Genomic DNA, 8614 nt, shown 5'->3' on the forward strand with positions numbered 1-8614 from the left:
TCATATCCCTCTTTACCTCAAGGAAAGTAGAATTTAAATTCAGATAGGTACATTGTATCTAATTTACATATTATCATATTATTTTCAAGGTACCATAATGTGGGGCACGGTGTAGTTATATATTTTACTGTTACAGTAAAGAGAAAATTCGCTCTTTGAAATTCATGGTTTAAATTGATAATATACATATTTAATCCTCATTTTGAGCAAAGAAATGATTAATTGTTTGTACAACAATTAATGTAACCATTAGAAAATGCTGCATAGTTGTTACAAAACACGATTGTAGCAAAACTACAAGAGGCATGCTAACAATCTACAAATCGGCGTAAAATTAAGCACAATATATTTGCACAATACAATAATATGTTCATCCTATTTTATATACATGTATTTCAATTTTTATTACAATTTATACTAAATGCATACGTGTGCACATCTGGGGTGTCAAAAATGTCCATGGATTTGCATTAATATAAAGACATTTTATTTACACAATTATACCATTTGATGGAATTATGAAGCCAAAATGAGGTTCATGGACAAGTTGAAAACATTGGCAAATTTCAACAAGTTTCTTAATTAGTACAAATACGCCACAGAAAAGATGATTCTTGAAGACTTAGAAATGATGCATACAAATAGTACACATTACCCATATTCTTTAAATTTTGCAATGAATATGAATATTGTAATTTTGAGATGCAGCTAATATCTACTTACTCCATATGACAGCTCATATATTTTTCATGCATAATTGACTACATTTCTTGCAGTATATGCACAAGGAATCTGCAGCATAATACTATTTTTAGAACAGGAAATAACTTTTTCAGATAACACAAGCAAAGCGTACTTTCACATGAAATCTACTCTTAATTTAATTTATCTATAACTAAGCTAGATTACTCATTACTAAAGAAACAGCATCAACAATGAACTGGATCAGAGAAGGTGATTATCCAGTGCCCTTCCTGATCAGTTTAGAAAGACATATCAGATATATTTTAGAAATTCTTCAGATGATATGCCAAACACTGAAAGCTCAAATGGGAATAGAATATACATTCAGAGTATTTCAGATATAATTAAACCAACTTGTTAATATTTATTACATGAGTTTATTGCTCCCCAATGAAATATTGGTGTAGATCAGTCACTTGAAAGACAATTGATGATTAGAAGTTTGCAAGGCCACTATATACATATTATGTCAACAACGCATTCTTCAACAATACATTTAAATCCCTTTAAAATTTGTCAATGAAAGCCATTTCACAAATGAACACTTCAGCCCCCATCAGAAAAGATCCACCAACATGAGAAGAGTTACTGTATGAAACTGAAAGCATTAAACAATGTAAATCTAACAAAATATATGTCCAACTAATAAAGGTAGTGGCCCTCATTCTAAAGCCTTCTAACTTCTATGTAATTTCCTCAGTAGATGAAAAGTCAAATCTTAGAATACACAATCTTCCTTCCTATGATTTTTTCCTTTAGCTCTTCAATTGGCCCCCACCCAGGAAACCTCTTTAAATTATCATGTATTATACAATGTTGTAGCATGATTACTTGTTATTGTATTAAGTTGTTGAATTTAAATGACAATAAACCTATTACATTTCAAGATCCTGGTGGAGGCTTGCAAATGAAGGCTACAAAATAAACACGAAGAAGGTAATGTAATTTTCTGATAAAGTCATACTATATGTTAGGATGTTGTAGCATGAGTACTAGTTAAGTTGTTTTGGAATAACCAAGTGTAAATAACAATGTTATTTTGAACATATCTTTTACTTGTAAACCTTGGACAAATTAAAAGAATTATGTAATATATATATAGATGTATATAATTTGAATGATTATGATTCAAATTACATGAATACAAATTCCAATATAACAGGTGAAACATCTGCTGTGCTATTACTGACCAACAGCAGCTAACAGGAAGTTCTCTGTGTCAGATTCCACTTTGTGTACTTCATCCTCAAAGTCTGTATCCAACTCCATGGGTTTTGTTTCATTCTGCCTTTGGGATGTCCTCACCAGGTCCGAGAACTTTAACACAGAGAGCAAAAAAGTTTGGGAGCAGTTTAGAAAAGAATATCACATATGCAATATTCCTCATCAGTCTTGGTTTATTTATTTGGATGGTTCATTGAATTTAATAAATCTTGCTTTGGTCTGAATTACTGAATATGAGGTTGTAGCAGCCACAAACGGATATTTTTTTACAAAAATATATTCTAATGAAATCAACAAAATGTGTTGAAGTTGTTCTAACACATACATCATGATTCAACAAACTTAGAAAGTGCAGTCAAAGTTAATGCATAAATTGCAAATCCTAAGCTAATTTCTCTAAGCTGCACTGTACACTAACCAAAGGTAATAAAAATAGACATCCCCTGCACAAAAAAAACTTAATAGAAGGACACTTTTTAAATATCACTCAATAGTTGCATTCAGGAGGTGTAAACAATCATGTAACTTACCTAAAAACCAGTGACCTGTTGTCCATGGGTTTGGGATCCCTTGGCTCTCAACTTGTTGAGCAATTATTTGTGGACCATTGTTCTAATAGCAGTCAGTGTGTGGGCTGTCAGCAAACTGTGGGCTATCCTTTTGTAGAACTGGGGCCAATTGAATCACTGGAAATAAAAAAAATAATATCATTCATTTATTTCATTTCGTTGGGAGCATAAAAATACAACAGAGGAATTTTGAAATGAGACAAGAAAATATCATGGAATACTATATACAGATAAATGCATGTATGCTGGAGTAGGTACATGTGTATAGCAGCCAAAAACAAAACAAAACAACAACTTCATATCAGGCTTACGCAGAATCTAAATACATGTATAATAAATTGTGAATAAAAACTGAAAGGTAGTTATACAACAATTAATAATTTGATAATCCATATTCACTTTGCAAGCAGATTCAACGTGAATGTCAAGTATTGTCAATAGAGAATTTAAAGAAAGATACATCTGGTAATTCTTTAAACTTATTTTTACCTAACTACTTGCCAAGTTCTTATTACAATATTCTAATCACTTGTGAATGTTGTTTGATCACAATTCATAGTTTCAGAATAAAATCCAGACACAGTCAAACCTGCTTTAGTGACCACCTGTCTACAAGGACCCCATTTTTTGTTTCCTTTGAAAATGGTTTCTCATTGAAACATGTACTAAAGGAACCTGTCTACAAAGACCACCTGTCTACGAAGACCACTTTTTGTGTTTCCCTTGGGCGGTCGCTGTAGGCAGGTTTGACTGTATTCACAAACATGTACATATAAATATATGCTTAAAATATACTAGTTGGTGTAATGAATATTACCCAAAACTATAACTTTTCTTTAACTGGAATGAAAATTGCATGATTCATATTTCAAAAACTTACCATTCTTTAGGACAATGATATCTTTCATAAAATTATACTGGAAGGTGGTAATTTCATTTATTTTCAGGTATGTATGTCAAACTTCAAAACCAATTAAAATACTCAGTATTATACACGTATCTAGTTACATTAACATAGGCTAAATGTATATCTTTGTTAGCTACAAAAAAAAAATAGAATGAGGAATAACTAACCACCAATCTGTGAGCTTTAAGTTGGCTGGTCTTCAATCAAAAGGGGTCAATGTATGGGACATTACATCCTTGCTGGACCTCTGATGGGCATTTCAACTCTGTCAGGAGCATTTTTAGGCTGTCAGTCTGTGGGCAGTCAAACTTAGTATCATCGGTCATTGGGCGTGAACGTATCTGAATAACTGCAAAGCAATACATATAATATTTGTATTGATTATTCAGAATGAAACAGAAATAATGATAAATTAATGGACTGCATTGGAAGCATTCTACACCATAAACATATTCTGTTTGCTTAAATATCACTATACCCAGAAACAAATAATTTAACTAAAGTTACTATGGAGATAAACACACCTAATAATTATTTTTTTATCTGGCTGGTACTGCCCCCCCCCCTCCTCACTTCGGGGTCAAAGGGACCGCAATTGTGATCCCAAAATCTCCGGTAAAGAACAATAGTGAATTGCATTAATTCAACCCAGTGTAATGATTGTAGCCTCTCAACATAATCCCAATTTTTAAAAAGCATATCAACTAATCTATTTTACACACTACCAGTACCCAACTGCAAACTACGAGATGTACTCTGTAACTCAGTTTTGATAACAGCCTTTATAGAAAGTAATTTGGATGATGTGCATTAACGAGAAGAAAGTATCTGAATAGAAAAATGTATTACTAACCAAGCTCAGCTAATGGGATGTCTCCCATATCCATAGTGTGTACAAGTCCAGGTTCCGACACTGCCAACATTTTCCCCGCCACCACCTGCTGCCCTATTTCATTTTCACCTAAGTGCCTCTCCTTGGTACCGAATTCTTTCTCCTTTTGATATCAGTCAAGTTAGTAGATTTGTCCCTGTTCTACGGGACAAGGCTATCCTGGATAAACTCCATCTAATGTTTGAATAAAGGTATTTATAATAGCAATAGTTTATAAAGAAAATAAAACCTGATATTTGATAATCGTATCTCTAACACTGGCAAACCTACCAAGTGCTAGACCTGACCTGGTGAAGGCATGTGGTTCTACATGTACAATAATTTTAGTGCACTAAAGTTTAGACCCAGTCAGACTGTTGAATTATATTGTTTCAAGTCATTTCTTTCACTCTGCTCTAATTAATCGTGACCACTATGAGAGACAACACACCACAATATCCTTGTTTAGTTGCTGAAAGTGAAACAGCTTTCAATGAGTACGAGTATAGATGTACGGTAGACTTTATTACCGAAGATCTGCACTATGACAAAATATGGTCATACCTAAAACCACTTATACTTATAAGGATGCAAAGAAAGGACTTACATATTTGACCAAATTATGCAGGTCTAAAGTGAATTTGAAACTAAAGTAAAGGTAAATGTGATGGTGATCTTTGGTAGATGTTGATGCAGTGTACTCACTACTCACTAGACTAGTCACTATATAGTGGCAGTGGTATATTTCTACAGCAACAGATACAGAACCCATCTCTGAAATCATGCCAGGTTTGCCACATCACATTAATTTAAATTCCAAACATATACTGTAGCCCACAGATTAGTAGCAAATAAATTGGGTCTGTTGTTACTACGATAACCCCAGAATCTAATTTAATGGGTCCCGTTCATTGAGCGAAACATTTTAAAATTGTTTGCATGCACGTGCTTTGTACACTAACATAACCCGCTACATGTGGGACTGGGTTTACGAAAGAGGAAATAATCATAGGGTAATCACCAATTTAGGAGAGGTTTATTTACAATTTTATAGATAACTCAATCACGACGTGCATACATTTTCATTGAATCGAGAATAAAATAAACCTCAACTCACCAATTCCACGCAGACTCGAAGTTTAAGCATCAGATTTCGGTGAATCCTATTCTGCTAGCAGACTAGTTATAGCTAGGCGTGCCGGTTCGTAAAATCAACAAATTCCTTTTCGCGCGTTAACTCGAGCTTTACGAACTGGCATACAAAGCGCACATATTTTATAAAATCGAATAACTTTTTAATTAAAGCGTTTTATGACCTAAAATTTTGCAGAAAGGTTGATCATGGTAATATCATTCAGAATATGTAAAAATATTAAAATCGAAAATTTACACGAAAAACGCTTCGTATGCCGGTTCGTAAAATCAGCGACGGAATGTGGATCATGAAGACAAATCACGCTCTCACTATATTGGTTAAGATGAGAGCATTAAAATCGTCATATCCTAGCATGTAATATCTTAGAAAAATCTCATCTGTGATGTTTCCGGTCAACACACAATCTTTTTCTAACTCGTCTATTGGCACGAAGTTGGTTCTGGGCAAAAAATATTGCCGCCATTATATCACCACGAAAGATACAACAACCCCCTACCTGTTGTAAATATTGTTGTAAATACCATGCAAGATAAGATAAGATACAACTTTCAGAATACCAACTATCTCGACATATTATCTCTAGTGCGCATATGCAAATAAGGATTAAACGCCACTTTATTAATAATACGCACAATTACAAGCGCACCAAACTATGAGCGCGGGCGCGGCCAATGAGATGAGAGAAAAGATACAACAAAAGATAACACAAAAGTTACAACAATGTTCAGAATACCAACTTTATCTTATCTCCAAAGATACAACAATATTAGAGATAACACAGGGTTCAGAATACCGCCCCCGACAAAACCGGTTGGGACATGTCTGAAAAGCCAGACGGCTGACTACGCAAGGGAAATTAATTCTCCCTACACATAAAAAAAAAATTGTGTAAGTTTACTCATAAACAAGTGTTAATTTACTGACACTATAATGACACACTAAATGAGTAAAATTTACTCATCCAATTTAGTTTTTTCTCTTGGTACTCACCATGTTAGTTCCTGTTGTAATGCAGGTAAGTGAGTTTTTACAATTGACACTATAATGACACACAAGTGAGTATTCTTCATGAGTATTCTTCAACATACTCATCACACACAAAAAAAAATTGTGTAAGTTTACTCATAAACAAGTGTTAATTTACTGACACTATAATGACACACTAAATGAGTAAAATTTACTCATCCAATTTAGTTTTTTCTCTTGGTACTCACCATGTTAGTTCCTGTTGTAATGCAGGTAAGTGAGTTTTTACAATTGACACTATAATGACACACAAGTGAGTATTCTTCATGAGTATTCTTCAACATACTCATGATTGTGAATCTTGTTTACACACCATTACGAGTGAATAAAATAATTTGGTTTGGTGATCATGTGGAAAACTTTTAGCCCTAAACGCGCATAAAAGAATACGCACTAAACAACCGCTTTCACGAAGAGAGAGCGCTCAACGGCACTCTTGCGTGAAAGTACACTGATCGGACTAGATCAATGCGACAAAGCGGGGGTGCGAGCGCTTGCTCTCGTTGACTACTTACTAACACTAACAAACTAGAATTAGAAATGAAACTCACCTTGTTAAATAAATGCAAAATTACGGTAGACTACATAAGCAGAGGCTTGCCATCACACCGTTGATGAAATCGAACTCATTCCCTCTTCCAATGATTATACTGACTTCCCTCTAGTTGGAGTGCAATGACCCATTCGGGTGCGCATGTATAGACATGATGCGGTCTCCGAGATTTTGAGCGCAACGCACACACTGTGTATAATACGCACTGCGTTAAATATACACTCTGACCTCTACAGCGATTGCACGGAAGCTATATAACTGTGCATTGTTTGTACGGTACGGGCGCACTCGTTGTGAGTAGCTATAGCGCTACACTATCCCAGCCACCTTGGTTTAGTATGAAAAGCTACTTTTTATTGGTTGGAAAATGGCTACCGTTTCCTCTCCACGTATGAAAACAATCGTTATACCAACCCAAGGCGAAACTCCAATTGAAACCAATTGAACACCAATTGAAATTTCAATTGGTTTCAATTGGTTTCAATTGGTCTCAATAGGTTTTAACAGGTTTCAATTGGTCTCAATAGGTTTTAACAGGTTTCAATGGGACCTCAGATGTTTTCAATTGGTCCAGATTGGCCCCATTGGCCTAGGCCCCATTAGACTTTAATGGGTCCCCAATTGGTTTCAATTGGTCCGGATTGGCCCCATTGGACAAATTGGACCCATTGGCCTAGGCCCCATCAGACTTTAATGGGTCCCCAATTGGTTTCAATTGGACCAATTGGCCTTAATTTGGACTTCAATTGGTCCCATTGAAACCAATTGGCCAATTGAAACCAACAAATCTAGGCATCTCATGAATATTCATTATCACTTTACACGTGTCACAGAAAAATAAATTTATCATGATTTGTTAAGCAAATTATGACAATGCACATCAATTTTGTGATTTCTTTATTCCTTCAGCAATTATTAACTAATAGATTATTTTGTCTGATCATGTGACAATTACATTCACGTTTTAGCAATAGATATATTGATTTATATATTGATTATATGATTACTAACCAAGAAACAATATACAAATTTAGTATATATATTTGTACGAGCCAATGTCACTGTAAATGAAATTCTTAAATTCACTTCAAATGATCTTTGTGATGAAGTTAATGCAAATGAGATTGGAATATACCTAATTGGTGGACAATTGCCCATATCGATTATGAAGTATCAATAATTTATTACTGGTTCTTCTAACTGGATCGATTTACCAATTGAATCCCCATTGAATGCCCCCATTGAATCCCAATTCAATACCAATTGGCAATTTGGAGTAAATGGAAAGTGAAACAATGGGTACCCATTGAAACCAATTGGCAATTGGTCCCCATTGGAACCAATTGCCAATTGGTCCCCAATTTGGAGTAAATGGAAAGTGAAACAATGGGTACCCATTGAAACCAATTGGCAATTGGTCCCCATTGGAACCAATTGGCAATTGGTCCCCATTGGTTTCAATGGGTACCCATTGTTTCACTTTCCATTTACTCCAAATTGGATTCAATGGGGACATTCAATGGGGATTCAATTGGATTTTCGTCTTGGGAACGTAAAGGTGGGA

General features: G+C 34.8%; 1 long non-coding RNA gene across 2 annotated transcripts; it reads right to left on the reverse strand.

Moving 5' to 3' along the window:
- Positions 1-245: 245 nt before the first annotated feature.
- On the reverse strand, positions 246-5738 carry LOC115921138. 2 transcript variants are annotated; one of them, XR_004062763.1, is made up of 5 exons: positions 5433-5738; positions 4298-4510; positions 3612-3793; positions 2499-2654; positions 246-2061 (listed from the first exon to the last, which is right to left on the reverse strand). It is a non-coding gene; the product is annotated as an uncharacterized LOC115921138 (long non-coding RNA). The 2 variants fall into 2 exon arrangements; XR_004062762.1 differs by lacking the exon at positions 5433-5738 and having other exon boundaries at positions 4298-4811.
- Between the last annotated feature and the right edge of the window lie 2876 nt (positions 5739-8614).

Source organism: Strongylocentrotus purpuratus, unplaced genomic scaffold, assembly GCF_000002235.5.
Source record: "Strongylocentrotus purpuratus isolate Spur 01 unplaced genomic scaffold, Spur_5.0 spur5_scaffold_1, whole genome shotgun sequence".
Lineage (NCBI taxonomy): Eukaryota > Metazoa > Echinodermata > Echinoidea > Camarodonta > Strongylocentrotidae > Strongylocentrotus > Strongylocentrotus purpuratus.